Genomic DNA, 15463 nt, shown 5'->3' on the forward strand with positions numbered 1-15463 from the left:
TCTCTTGACTCTTAAGACCATCATTCTTACTCAAGGGTTCTGAAACCTCCTGTGGACTTAGAACTGACAGCTACAGATGGATCTCTGCATGTTCCATGGATCCTGGGCTAATAAGTGAATTCAAAGTCACCAAGGGGTACTCAGTGTGACAGTGTCTTTTGTGTGGAGAATGTGGCTGTTCCTCGGACACACACTTTATGATGTAATCACTGACACACTTTACCCAATTGTTAGGGTCCATGTGGTTCTTCTGAGAGAGCAGCAGATGCTCTACCCTGTGAGTCATCACCACAGCTCCTGCAGGTGGCTTTTGTTATTCCACATGAGGTGCTGTATTAGGTGGACAGGATCACCTATGATTAAATAGAGAGATCTCAGGAGATGTGTGTTCACAGGGAACTTACTGAGCCGTGCGTTCTCAACGTGTTAGGTTGCCAGGCATCCCTACAGGGCTCTGGTGTTCCCACTGCTCATTGTGGGTCAGGATCATCCTGCAGCATCACTTAGTGTCCATATTAGAGCAGATCTTTCACCTGTTATCAATGATGACCATATGTATTCTGCACATCTGATAAAATACAGAATAGAAACTAGCTTCTTGTAGGCCAGCTTGGCATAATGAATTCTTTTGATTGTTAGCAAGAAACTTATCTTTATCTAAGCAGTTTAGGGAGGAACCTCAAGGGCATCCATAGTGAATGTAGCCTGCAGCTGTGAACACAGGTTTCTTTTGGAGAGAAGGCCTGTGCAAGCCCAACCTAGGTGGGACAGTTCAAGCTACCCTATTTCCATGGCCAAACTGGGATCGTATTGAGAATGTATTTTTTCCAGGTGACTGATTTCCAATTTGTGGAATTGATCTAACTTGCTGAGAGTGGAGGTGACTCAGAGAGTTAAAGTACAGAAGAACCAATCCAATATGTCCACAAAAGCTTGCTGTCACCCCAGGGCTTTTAAAAGCTCAGCAGCTAGAGAAGCAATGTAGTATTTGGTTACTCTCATGCTTAGGTCTAATCATTCATTATAAGCTGACCATGACACAAAAAGAGTCATCTGTGTCACAATAGAAACTAGTTGTAACTAGACTCACACCACACTATCACATCACTACCGTATTGAGGTTCTCAGTTACTATCTAAGAAACTGGAAGAGGCCTGGGTCTTGCTACACAAACTCATGATTTATGTCTTCATGACAATGTGTGCTTTGTCCTGTTAATGCTACCATTGGCATACAACACCTTGGATACTTTGTGCTGACATCTGTGACCTGAGACAATAGTTCATGTCATCCTATCCTGAATAAAATGTCCTTAGAGTACAGTGTAGTGGGAGGGGCCTTCTTTTCCTGTGAGATAGCAAAACATTTCCAGTCTTCAGTCAAGTCTGACAGCCATTGTCAGTGCCTGTCTTGAGATGTCCACATTTTCAGCTGAGAGTCTTCATCCAGGCAGCTCTGTAATTCTGTAGAAGATTAATAGGTTCCAACCCTAGGATTTAATTCTGCATGACTGTACTTGCCGAACATGCTCAAAGCCCTGTGTTCCACCCTAGCCCTCTGTGCTTTAGAGAAAGAAAATAAAGAACCACATTGCACTTGAAGTTTCTCCTCCAACAAAAGGAGAGCCTGCATAGGGCCTTTAAGTAACTCGAAACCCCAGCTTCCGCCCACAGCTCCCTCCATCAATTCCATGATTGGTGTGTTTTCACTACTACTCACTTTCCTCTGTGTGCAAAGAATGTGCACCATGTCAGTAAAGTGTGTGTGTGTGTGTGTGTGTGTGTGTGTGTGTGTGTGTGTGTGTGTAGTCCCTAGTGAAAACTGTCGAGATACATGCAGACTCATGCTACTACTGTCCCATGGCACCTTGCAGGGAACCCTGAAATGGTGGCTACTTTAATACAGTCTAAACCGTGTGTGCATGGTTTCTGTAAGGTCACCACTACAGAGAGCAGGAAAAGCTTCAGTAGTCACATGGATGTGATCAATCAGTGTTAGTCATGCCCTTCCAGCATGGTAGACTGCAGGTTGTCTGTCCCCATCACTTTGCTCTCTTGTGCCCAAACAATGCCAAGGTCAGGGCCGTTGAGCCGTGAGGCAGAGGCTCACCACCCTGAGTGCTGCCTAAGACCCCTAAGACTGTCTCTTTCGGGTGTGTGCGTGCTGGACACTCATGGATCCTGAGATCTCCGCAGCTGAGGTGAAACAGTACCAGAGGCATTGCAATGTGGGCACACATTTGGTTGTGGAGCTGGGCCACTCTTTGACTTTTGTTGAGTGGAGAGACAACTGTTGGCTGAGCCTTTGGTGAACCGGATGGCCCCTGGCCACGTCAGCAGTCAGCAGTATCAAAGGTGAGAAACCAGTGTTTTATGTTCCATTTTGTCATCGCTGGTCAGTGTTCTGATGCCACAGCACATGGCTGGTCTCAATCTCCCCATGTGGCCACAATCCCTAATTGATATGGCCTCCACTTCCGAAGTGCCACTGGGATTTCTGTAGAACCCCTAAGGCAGCAGCAAGCAGGAGCCCCTGACTATTCCCTCCCTGCTCTCTGGATCTGCAAGTCGTTCTGTGTACATATGGCTATTCCCTCATATACTCTTGATGCCATGATACCTTAATAAACACTTGAATCATGCCCTGATGGCCAGTTTTCAACTGCTACCTGACACCATCTATAATCGCCTGGGAAATGAGGGACAGTCTGGATCAGACTGGCCTTTGAGCATGACTATGCGTGACTGTCTTCGTTGCTGTGGGAGATGCCAGACAGCCTCTTTTCTGATCCTAGAGTCCCTATAGCCAGCCACTTGTCCCCTCTACAGCCAGACCCTACTTCTGTTCCTAGGCACTGTCTTGGACTTCCTTCTCTCAGGTGGCTTCTCTCCTTTGGTTGCTACAGAAACCTGTTATGAGGACAGGAACAGGGAGTTAAGAGTTCAAAGCCATCTTCCCACTGATGTTCTTTCTCAGAGGTCAGTGGGACACTTAAAGAGTTTTGTGTATACATTTTATTAAGCAAGGGACAATCATGCATCAGACACAGGAAACTAACAGCACATCTACCGGACCTCCTTCAACACCTGGGCATCTCTTCTGGCCTGTGCTTCTGTGTGCTGAAACCTGGGGACCAACTTCCTGTGGTGTTTCCCATGATGACTATGCACATTACTACACTGGCGTAAATCCTCAAAACTCACAAACAGCAACAGGACCGACCGCCACAGGAACGGTTCTCTATCAACAGATACCACAGACCAGCAAGCAGAAGCATGGGAGGGTGGTGCTGTGGTTCACACACTTCTCTTTCCTCACTAGGGCAGGTGACCCGCTGGAGAAAACAAGGAGGCAGCAGGATGGAAGAGGAAAACTACAACCCAGTCCTTGCATTAAACACCCAAGCACATTTAGACTAGAAGAGAGAAGTTTGCCAAGAATGAGGGCCACTTTGGACATCCATCATCAATAGCCCTGGCTGTCTAGGCCAGCATCAGATCCAGCAGTCTCCAGGCAGGTGTCAGCTAGGCCCTCAAGGGCACTAAGAGCATTAACCATGAAAAATAGAACAAGATCTCTGCCTCTTGCCTGACTGACAGCCAAGCATGTGTATGCCCTGGCAATGCTCACGCTGGGACCCCTGCGAGATATTAAGATATAGAGACCTGATAGTTGATTAGGACCCTGTTCAAAAAGGAAGACACCGGATATTTCCCTCAGGCATCCATATGTGCATGCATGGTTGTACAAACTGGTAGAATCTCTCTCTCTCTCTCTCTCTCTCTCTCTCTCTCTCTCTCTCTCTCACACACACACACACACACACACACACACACACACACACACACATTCAAAGTTTTGAAGCACAGCAGAAGAATCTCTGGGACTCTAAGCCTGACCAGCCTCATCTGTGAGTCACAGCTTCTGTGTGAGAGCTCCTTTGTGTGAGAGGCATAGGGTGACTGAGGAAGGTTGCTGGTGTCCATCCCTGGCCTGCATGTGCATGCATAGAGACATGGACACATGCACATGCTGAGTACCCCTCATCCAATCCTGAAATCTGAAAAAACTGAATTTCAAATCCAGGCATTCTCCTAACCTACACCTTCCCTCAGGAATTGGAGATGAGGCCTTGCAAGAATCCTCAACCAGTGAGACTGGCCCAGACCTTCTGAGATCCATTCTGCCCCAGGAGAACACAGCAAGTGGTATCAGGACAACACAGAAACTCAAGACTCCAGCCTGATGCAGGGACCACCTGCTGGGTTAGGAGAAGACTCAGCATCAGGTTCCTGAACGAAAACATCACCTCTGAACACACGGGGTCGCTGTGGCTATGCCTTCAAGGCATCTTCAGCAGCAGCTTAAATGGACTAGGGATGACTATGGGAATCTGCCTGCAGGGTGATGTGAGAATCCTTTTGCTAAGGCTTGATAGCTAGATGTTGCCACAGAAACCCTTGAACTCTTCTTGGAGTACAGTCCAGGCAGAGGCTGAACACAAAACATTCTGATTATGACCTGAGTTTAACAGATAATCCGGAACCTGAAGGCCACAGGCCCAAAGGTCTGCACTGCAGGGGTAAGGCATCACTGCAGGGATGACCACACAGTGCAGGGGTGAGGTGTCACTGCGGGGATGACCACACACTGCAGGGGTGAGGCATCACTGCAGGGATGACCACACACTGCAGGAGTGAGGAGTCACTGCAGGGATGACCACACAGTGCAGGGGTGAGGTGTCACTGCGGGGATGACCACACACTGCAGGGGTGAGGCATCACTGCAGGGATGACCACACACTGCAGGAGTGAGGAGTCACTGCAGGGATGACCACACACTGCAGGGGTGAGGCATCACTGCAGGGATGACCACACACTGCAGGAGTGAGGCATCACTGCAGGGATGACCACACACTGCAGGGGTGAGGCGTCACTGCAGGGATGACCACACACTGCAGGGATGAGGTGTCACTGCGGGGATGACCACACACTGCAGGGTTGAGTTGTCACTGCAGGGATGACCACACACTGCAGGGGTGAGGAGTCACTGCGGGGATGACCACACACTGCAGGGGTGAGGTGTCACTGCGGGGATGACCACACACTTCAGGGGTGAGGTGTCCCTGTGGGGATGACCACACACTGCAGGGGTGAGGTGTCACTGCGGGGATGACCACACACTGCAGGGGTGAGGCATCACTTCGGGGATGACCACACACTGCAGGGGTGAGGTGTCCCTGCAGGGATGACCAGGAAGCTGACTGAGCTCCTCAGGGCTCTCCCTGTCCTGAATGTGCTTCCCTTCTAGGTGAGCACGGCAGCTTTCAGGGTGCTGGAGGCCTGTGTGGGCAGCAGTAGAAACTGCTATCCTTGTTATTCACAGCTGAAACTATCACACAGGGCATTCCAGAAGTGAACACCACCAAAGTGGGGCCTTTCACAGCATTCTGGGTAGGATGGCACAAAGCCCCATGACAATTTCGCCTGTGATCCATACCAAATGTCTGCTGTCAGTGCCTGTCTGTTAGGAGCCACCTGGATGATCCAGGGGATGGTCCTGAAGAAAAGGCTTGGCAAAATAGAGGTCCCCAAAGCCAGAGGAGCAGTGAAGAGGTGCAGGGGCTGTAGACCATGGAGACTGACATATGCTGATGTTAGATACCCAGACTCATCCCTGTGTCCAAGTCTGGATGTCACAGAGGTACCTGGCAAAGGTCCCAACAGTGTCCTTCAGGATTCAGCTGTCTCCCTACTTGCCCTCCACATAACCCACTTCCTGTGGTTCTGGGAGTCAAGGACTTCATCACCTTTTTCGTTTTCTTGTCATATTGCAGGTACTGTGACTCGACCAGTCTTCCTCCTGCAGGAGACACATCGTTTGTCACAGAACAGGACTGCTGCACCAGGAAGACCCAGAGCATAACCAGGACCCTGCAGTGAAAAGCAGGACTGGCCCTTCATGCTGAATGACAGGAAAAGCACCCGGCCTTCTCTTTGTTGCAGACTGGATTCCTCAGCCTTCCTGTTATGAACAGGGCACTAGTACCCTTCACAGGATACTTAGTGTTTATAAGACATTTATAGAATTCATCTGGTATGTAGGCCATTGGGCTAGGAGCCAGCATCAAGGCATCAAGTAGGAGGAAATACAGAAACATTCTAGGAAGGGACAGCCAGGGGCCAGTGGGATGGCTCAGTGATTGAGGACCAGAGTTCAGATCCCAGCACATGGATGTTCACAGTCATCTGCAGAATCAGATCTAGGGGGTCCCATGACCTCCCCAGCTCCCAAGCAGCTACATGTGTGCGTCTTAGACACTTCTTACTCACCGTGAAACAACCTAAGCCACAAAACATCCCACACCTTCTTGGATGGGCCCATCCCTGGGGGAGTCTTGTGTGTTCTGGGCTTCAACTCTAGGAAAGCTTGGCGCTGTTTTCTAGGATGTCTTATTCCTTATATCAGCAGAGAAAGAAAAAAAAGATCCAGTCCTGGAACCCTAGAGGACACGGCCATGATGTCACTGCTGTGCTGGCATAGGCTTAGAGATATCTCCATGATCCATCCGAGTCACCTAGAGCTCAGGGAATGATGGAAGAGTCCATGTGAGTTCGCCCAGAGCTTGCAACCATGAGAAAGCTTGGAAAACACAGGGCACATGTGGTGTTTGATCCGAGGTCAGTTCAACCCTCTTGAGCCTGCAGCTAAGACAGACAGTTACACTGGCCTGAGTGCACAGGCCAGATCTCAGAACCTGTTTGCCAACCATGGAACACTCTGGATCCCTCCTCTCAGCTGGACCTTCTTCCTCTACACCTCATCCACCCAAGCTTCTCAAGAAATGAAGCTACCAGGTTAATACAACCACAAACTGAAGGCAACAAGAGCCTTCAGCCACCCTGTGGCAGTAAGGTCAGTCCATAGGTCTCCTGTCCCTGCACCATCAGTACCTGTGAGAGCCATGGCCACCTATTCCCTTCCGAGGTGAGAACAATTATACCCACAACCTTGCTTTCAACAAATCCTGCCTTGGCTATTGGTGGGACCCTCATGCGACTCAATCTGATGCAGGCCTCCTCAGACACTTTGGCTTCCTTTCTGGCTGCTGGAGCTTGGGCCCTCTGGCCTGGCCCAATGTAGGATCAGCAACATCCAACTCTGTCTGGCCTCAGCCATCCCACATTGGGGGCCCTGCTTCACTCCTAGGTGCATTCTTTTCCCACATCTCTCCAGTCTCTCCCTCATCCCTAATTCCCCTTGCCTCTCAGGCCCAGCCCTTCAGTCTCTAATGGAGACTGTCCTGGAAGGACAGGAGCCCCTCCCCTGCTGGGCTGTGACAACTCCGCCCTTGGGCTGACTCATCTCTACAGGCACAGCCTGCTGCTCCCCTGCCCCTGCAACCCACTTCCTAGCTCTGCTTCACACAAACACTCTGAGATCTCTATACTGGTTTCCCATTCTATTTTGCTCCCTCTCTGTCCTCCAGAAGTTCTGCTGCTCTCTCTCACCACAGTAGGACCCCACCAAGACACTGCTCCTGACCCCAGCAGCCACCAGCAGCCCAGGTCATGGGGCTACTAACAGCTTTGGCCCAGGACTCAGGGCTCCTTCCTTCTTCAGTATCGAGTCCAGGCTGAGACCATCTGGCCTGCTGCTGGGTCCTTGAAACCCTCAGTCTCACAGCCTCTGGGCACTCTGAGCCCTAGTCCTTATGGCTAATAAGTAGCTGCCCAGTCAAGCAACATGGACCTCACTGGCTTCCTGGTGTGCCATGATGCTTTCCCTGCATGGCCGGGGATGACTGCATGCTAGGATTATGTCTGGAACTAGACCTGCAGGTAACACCTGATGGGTTGGCCAGGCTGTCCTCCTACTCCTGTTCTCAGGAGATTCTCCTGACTAAGCCTCCCAAGTGCTGGGATGAGAAGTATGTGCCACCATGCCAGGTAGGGGTCTTCAGGTGTGATGAAAGACTGGGATCTGTGGTCCTGGTTACTTCCAACAGTGGGGACACCAGTGTTCTGAGCATTATGTCATCTAGGACTTATATTCCATGTACTTCACACGAACACTGGGAGACTTCTGCACTGGTTACCTGTTCTCTTTGAAACCTGTCTTCAGGTATCTGACAGTGGGAGTCTCCATGAAGTTTTTGTCACCCTGAGGATGTGGCTATATTAATAAGCTCAGGCAGCATGCAAACACAGCAGAGGTTACAAACAAGACTACCAGGCTGGGGCCACTAAGTGATAGAGTGCTCCTTTGGCATGGTGAGGGCCCAAGTTCTCTTGCAACCAACATCTGCTGGGGATGTAGCTCAGTGATTAGGCACTTGCCTAGCGTATGTGAGGTCCTGGGCTCCATCCCTAGGACTAAACCCTCATCCCTACCCTGAACGCACCAGGACCAGGTATCACTGTCAATCCTGAGGGCTTGAGTTTGATCCTCAGGCCCTCTCCGATACAAAAAGAGAAAAAACTCCCCTGATTTGTGTTTGACCCCCACATGTGTCATGCCCGCCCCACTTCGAGTGTACAATTAAGGAAAGCATGAGTAAGTGGTTGAGAGGAACTCACTGCCCTTGCAGGAGACCCCAGTTTGCTTCTCAGCACAAACTGCATGTGACTCAGCAGGTCTCAGGGTAGAACTGGATATGTGACCCTGTGCTAAAGCACTGTCCTGAGTGGGGACTGTAGCTTCTGAAGAGGAATGCAGGCCTGGCCTCCAGACCTCCACCTTCAAGTCCTGTCTTGATGCCCTGGCAAAAGAAACTCCTTCTCTCCAGAGGAGCACTGCACTCAAATGACACCTCAGTGATGAAAACTATCAGTCCCCAAAGGCATGCCACTGAGCAGAGATAGCTTCCCCCATGCACCTCTGCCCATCCCCAGTTTCTCATGTCAATAACTCAACCTTTCATGAAGTAGATGGCAATGCATGAGGTAGGATGATCAGTAGTTTACTGGCCAGTCTGGGCTCTATGAGATGCTCTCCCTGAAATCAGAGCCAGCAAGAAATTCAGCATGAAAGCTCTTTGTAAAGAAGCTCAATGACCCAGAGCAGAGCCTGGGACCCCGCACGGTAGGATAAAGTGACTCCCATGCATTTTCCTCCACCTTCAACACTCATGCTTTGGCATGCACACCCCTACAAGGAGATCAATACACATGGAATAAAAAATTAAACAGAAACATTAATGAAGACAATGCATACAATGTATTAAAGGATCCTGGGAACACTCACTTAGCACTTTCCTTTTCTTTGTCTTGGGAACAGCACCTGCACCAGAGACTGGAGACTTCCTGCAAGAGAGAGAGGAGAGATGCACTGTTCATTCAGCTGGAGAGCTGTGCAAAGACCAGAGCCACACGGCTTTTTCTGACAGTGGGAGCTGGGCCCAAGTGTGGGCTGCTCCTACTAGAGGAACCACAGGAAGAGGACCACCTTCCTCAAACCTTCCTGGAAGTCAGAGCAAGGGCTATGGACGTCCCTCAATCCTCAGATGATTCTCTTTCAGCAATGGCTCAGAGCCTGTTAGGACAGAGAGGGACCAGAGCTTCCCCCCAAAGCAAGATCCCTGTCTTATCTGACAGTTATGAGGGCTTAGGGATGGGACAGAGGATGTGACAAGGTTACATGTAGCACAGGGCTAGGTTAGTAAGGCAATCAAAGAGGAAAGAATCCTGGAACATTCCTCATCTGTTCTTTTTGCTCTGTTCGTAGGGATGAGGGGCAGTGTGGGGTAGAGGACTAGGACACAGGACAGCCTTCTCTGCACATGGTTAGCTTTCTAGGCTGCCTGGTCACTGTGACCAGCAACTTTTCAACTGTGCCACTCTACTACCAAGGCTGACACAACTGGTGCACCATGTAGCAATAGGACTTTATTGACTTAGCAACATTTGGAATCACACAATGAGCATGTGTCACAGAAGAGTTTTTTTTTTTAAGAAAAGGATTTTAAAAAACTATTTATTTTGTCCATCTGAGTACGCTGTCCCTGTTTTCAGACACAACAGTAAAGGGTAGTATATGAGAGTAGAAATGGTTATGAGACACAATGTGTGGTTGCTGGGGATTGAACTCAGATCCTCTGGAAGAGCAGTCAGTGGTCTTAACCACTGAGCCTTCCCTCCAGCCCCAGTATATTGCATTTTCAATGTTGTTTGTTTTTATTTCCTTTTTCACGTATGTATGTATAGCGTTTCTGTGAGTACAGGTGTGTGTGTGCCTGTGTAAAGGTCAGGGACAACCTGAGCACAGGTCCTCACCTTCTACCTCTCGTCCATGGCTGTGTATGCTAGGCTAGCCCTTCCCCCTAATCCTAGAGACTGTCCACTTTAGGCTCCTATCTCCCTGTGGGAAGTGCTGGATGACAGACACTACTGCATCCAGGTTTATGTGGCTTCTAGGGACCTTAACTGTTGTTGGGCTTGTTCAGATGAAAATAAACACCATTTCACAGCCCTGGCTGGCCAGGCAGCGCACAGGTCTTTGCTGTTCTTGCAGAAGACTTGAGTTCAGTCTCCAGCACCCGGGTCAGTTGGCTCACAACCACCTGAGACTCCAGGTCCAGGGACTTCCAAGCTCTTTCTGGATAAACCTACATGGCAAAAGCAGGGCTGGGAGCTGGAAGACTCTGGTGTTGGCTTCTCCCTGTAGCAGGGGGCAAAACGTGGGCATGTGAGGTAACATGGAACCCTGTTATTCTACAAAGTGCAGAAGCTCCTGATGTCCCTCATGGTGCCCCAGAGCCTGTCCACCACTCATGGAGGCTTCAGGAACATGGCCTTTTCCTGACCTGTGTGCACTCTGCATCCTCACTCTCTACCCCCTGCTTTTCTGGGTTGGAAGTCTCAGGTGTAGGAGGCGCCAACCATAGGCCTCTTCCCTTAGCATTTCAGCATTTTACCCACTTGACCTTCACCAGGCATCCTTTGCTCTACACAGTTACCTCAGCCTGTGACCCTCATCCTCCAGACTCTAATGAAGCAAACACCCATGTGTGTGGAGCTCTCATAGTTAGCCAGGGCTAAAGGGGAAGGCAGCACATCCTTCATGATCTCTAGACTCCTGAGGCCTAGGAAAATGTCTATACCGGTGCTAAACTCATGCTGACCTGTAAGACTACATTTTTCCTTTAAACAGAAGGATGTGTGGTGGTGGTGGCACAGGCCTTTGATCCTAACACTTGGGAGGCAGAGGCAGACAGATTTCTGAATTCTAGGCCAGCTTCCTCTACAGAGCTAATTCCAGGTCAGCTACACAAAAAACAACACTGTCTCCAAGAGTAAAACAAAAAGAGAAAGAAAGAAAGAAAGAAAGAAAGAAAGAAAGAAAGAAAGAAAGGAAGGAAGGAAGGAAGGAAGGAAGGAAGAAAGAAGTGAAAGAAAGAAAGGAAGGAAGGAAGGAAGGAAGGAAGGAAGGATTCATATTTTGTATACAATGAGATGCCTGCCTGTCTATACCTGAACCACCATGTTAACTATAACTCTTGTCACATCTGTATTAATTCAAATACTGAAGGCCAAATGGTTAAATCTTAATGACTATACAATTGGGGGGTGGTGCTGAAGAGATGGTTGGTTTAGTGGCTAAGAGCAGAAGACCAAGGTTCAGTTCCCAGTGTCCACATGGTGGCTCCTATTAACCTGTAATTGCAATTCTAGGGAATCAGTCTGGACTTCACGGGCACCACACATACCACATGGTGCACAAGCATTTATTAGGTGAAACACTCAGGCACATAAAATAAGTAAATAAAATATATGGTTAACAGACACTGTGATTCAGGAAGTTCTTAGTGACTTTGGTTATCATTTCTCTCTCCCAGAGACCTGTCTTCCTCATGGCTCAGCCTCCCTGGCTTCTAGGACATTCCCTAGCTCTGTGGAGCATGAAGTACTCAACACCATAAGCCAAGCATTGCAAAGCAAACTGCACCTTTACTACTACACCTTCACCATGGCTGTGTCTAAAGGGAGAGACTTGGAATCCCACAGAGGCAAGGCCAAACCTGTTGGGCTATTTGAGCCCAGCCACTCAATAGTCAGATCTATTCCTGTCCTTGGCTATGGCATGAGGCTCTTAAGACAAATTAATCTGAAGGATCTCAACAGCTATGCTGTTAGACCTCTCATTGCTCTGCCCGACCTCCAAGCTTCGTTTTACTGGCTCAAATTCACACCCGAACTCCTCTCCTGCCTCAGCCACCATCAGCTCTTCTACTCCTCTCCACCTGTGCTCTGAATAATCCACACTAAGGTGGACGTTAACCTCTCCATGGACCTCCAGACGTATGCTTGTGATTACTCTTCATTGGCTGTTTTGTATGGGTAGGCGGGTTCTTCTAGTCTCATGCAGAACACTGCTCACACATTTTGGATCTTACAACACCCTCTTGATTGAGAATCCTGACTAATGACTGACTGAGCCTTCCATCCCTGAAGCCACCCTCTGTCTACCAGTCCAAGATGAGAATCCCCACCCTAACCCCAGGGTGTCCAGTTTCATCTCAGAAGCTAGACTCCGAACTGCCCAATATCTTTTGGATCTCTGCCTCTAATTCTCTGACAAATCGTTCCTATTTTTTTTTTTCCGGAGCTGGGGACCGAACCCAGGGCCTTGGGCTTCCTAGGCAAGCGCTCTACCACTGAGCTAAATCCCCAAACCCCCCCACCCCGTCCTCTTTTCTTTAAAAAAAAAAACAAAACACATTTTGTTGTTTATTTTTTGAGACAGGGTTTCTCTGTTCGGCCCTGGCAGTTCTGATATGCTCTCTGTAGACCAGACTTGTCAGGAAACCAGATATCTCCCTGCCTCGGCCTCTTAACCACTGGGATTACTGGATTTTGCCCGAAAGTTTAATTAAAAATTATTTAGTGGCAGTGCATGTTGGCACATGCCTTTAATTCAATCCATTGGGAGGTAGAGGCATTGTGAGTTCCAGGACAGCTAGGGCTATAAATTAACACCTTGTCTCAAAGAAAACAAGCCAAAAATAAAACAAAAATGTTGCAATATGGTCTTAGGTATGTAACTGAGTCTGTTCTTGAACTCTGAATCCTCCCACTTTCACTCAGGTGCTAATCAGCAGGCTTCTGTCTTGACTTTCACTGCGCACTCAGGGCTACCAGGACTGTTACCTCTCCCAGTGTAACTCCTGACTCTCTCATCAGCATCATCACAAAACTCCTGCTAAGAATTAAGGAAACCTGAATTCTAAGGAACTCCAGTATTTCCAAAGCTCACTCTAACACAGATGGATCCTATGCTGAAGTAAAATGGTGACAGCTGGAGGTCTTAATTCCAGGACTTGGGACAGAGGGGTTGGAGGATCTTGAATTCAGGGTTGCTTTTACCTTACAGTGTTGGTTAAAGCAGGTTTGTGCTGCTACAAGATACCCTGTCTAAAACTATACCAAACACACCTAAAATGAAACAGAGGAGTTTGAGTGGGCACAGATGGGAAAGCTGGGCACTTTGTGGCTAAGCCACCTGCTGCCAGCACCAAAGTCCATGCACAACCCCGATTCTGAGCTGCGTCTGGGACCCTGCTCAGGAGAATGCAGCAAAGTAGCTCAGATCCAGGGCTTTTGGTCTAAGAGGAATTCAGGCAGTCACTCTTTGGATGCCAGTTCTCCAGCTCAACTGCCTGTCAGCACAGGATCTGGTCGTAGTCATGGCTTGACACCCCTAAATTCCTCCCAGCTATGCTCTGAACTCACCCTGTGCCCCGTTCTGATGAATCTGCCATTCTCCATGGGAGTAGCCTCAAGAAGTCCCTCTCATGTGAAGCTCCACTCAGAGTGCACTAAACACTGCTGGGGAGGGGCGTGGCCAACAGAGCACCCACCCCTTTTAGCTGTAGAACATTTAGCTCTAGAGTGAGCACTACTGTGCATTGTGGAACTTAAGCAGTATCCCAGTCTTGGCCTGGGAAGAGCCGTGGACACCCACACTTTCTGGAGCGACATTGTCTCCTGAGGATAGAGTCAGGCCAGGAGCAGCAACTGATGTTCACGAGAGACAAACTTTCTTCACCTCCTGCCCATGCTGGCCCTAGGATCTGGGCTTTTTTGGTGACATGAGTGCTGAGCCTCCCAGGTAGATGGGTTTTCAGGGGTCAGGTGGTGATTGTCACCAAAGATATCCATAAGGATAAGTCATACTGTACTAATTCCCATATTAGATCCCTTCTCACAGGTCACAGAGGCCATAGTGGGTCCTAAATGTGGAGTCAGGTTCCTGTGCACTTTTGAGGAGACTGGTCAGACGTTTAGGCTTCGTGATATTTTGTTGGCATTATTTTGGGGGGATTTTATTTTTACTGTTGGGGCCAAACCTGGGGCTGCCATGTGGAGGGAAAAGGCTTTGCCATAGCTGTAGATCATCCCTAATTATAAACTCATGAATTCTCCCAATCCTGGAACTATCTAGGTCCCTCACATGATGCAACCTTTGGGGCATTCCTCACATAGAATCGTGGGGTGGACTGCATCCCAAAGAGAGACAGTGGGAAATGTTCCCCAGTGTCTCCCTGTGGCTGTGACGATGGGAGTGCTGACCAGTGGATGGCAGGCCCCATGTGAAAGCCTTTTGGTTTCTACTTGAGTGGAATCTTCACCATGCCTTTTTTTTTTTCTTGAAACACAGGTTGCCCTGGAACTTACAGTCTTCCATCACCCTGACTCAGTTTCCCATGACTGGGATCATAGGCTTAAATTACTATGCCCATTTTTCTTTTTTGTATTTATAAATCTGCTAAAAAGCCAGAAGGATCAGGAATGTAAAATGCTGCGGTCCAAGGCATGTCCAACAGGGGATTCTTGACCTAGGAGTATCCAGACCAGTGTTTATTGTGTGGCTACTTCATTCCCATAACAGCTTATATTTGACAAAGAATTCCAAGTTGTGATATCACTGGGCAGCAGGCGATATCCCACACAGCAGGAATGACTCAGGTTGTAATTAAGGCTGGAGAAACTTACTAGGACCCTGGTAATCCTACCACCCTGGGGCCTTTAGACAGCCTTAATCTGATCTTCCCCCCTGTGCTATGAATCAATTGCTCTTGAAGGTAGATTTGAATTTACAGTCACTGTGAGGCAGGAGAATTAGGACCCTATGGTCACTCTGGGCTGCATAGGAAGAGCCTGTTTCAATAGTAAAAGAGGTCACCTGTGAGTTCTTACTGTCTTCCCTGAGGCCTTCCTGCTGGAGTTAGACTAGCTGTCTCACCAATTGAAGTAGAGGGCAGAATGCTGGTGCCTTCTATAGTGAGGACTAGTGACAGATAGTCTATGGAAATTCTAGAAAGGTCTACAAGTATTTATGTCCTGTGCATGGGAACTGCTGGCTTCCCTGTGTCTTTGCCTTTATTTTGCAGTCCATGGGGCACCTGGAAATGTCCCCAAACCAGGCTGTACACAGGGCCTGTCCCGTGACTCTCACTTGCACT

Source organism: Rattus norvegicus, chromosome 19 (genome assembly GCF_021556685.1).
Source record: "Rattus norvegicus strain SHRSP/BbbUtx chromosome 19, alternate assembly SHRSP_T2T, whole genome shotgun sequence".
Lineage (NCBI taxonomy): Eukaryota > Metazoa > Chordata > Mammalia > Rodentia > Muridae > Rattus > Rattus norvegicus.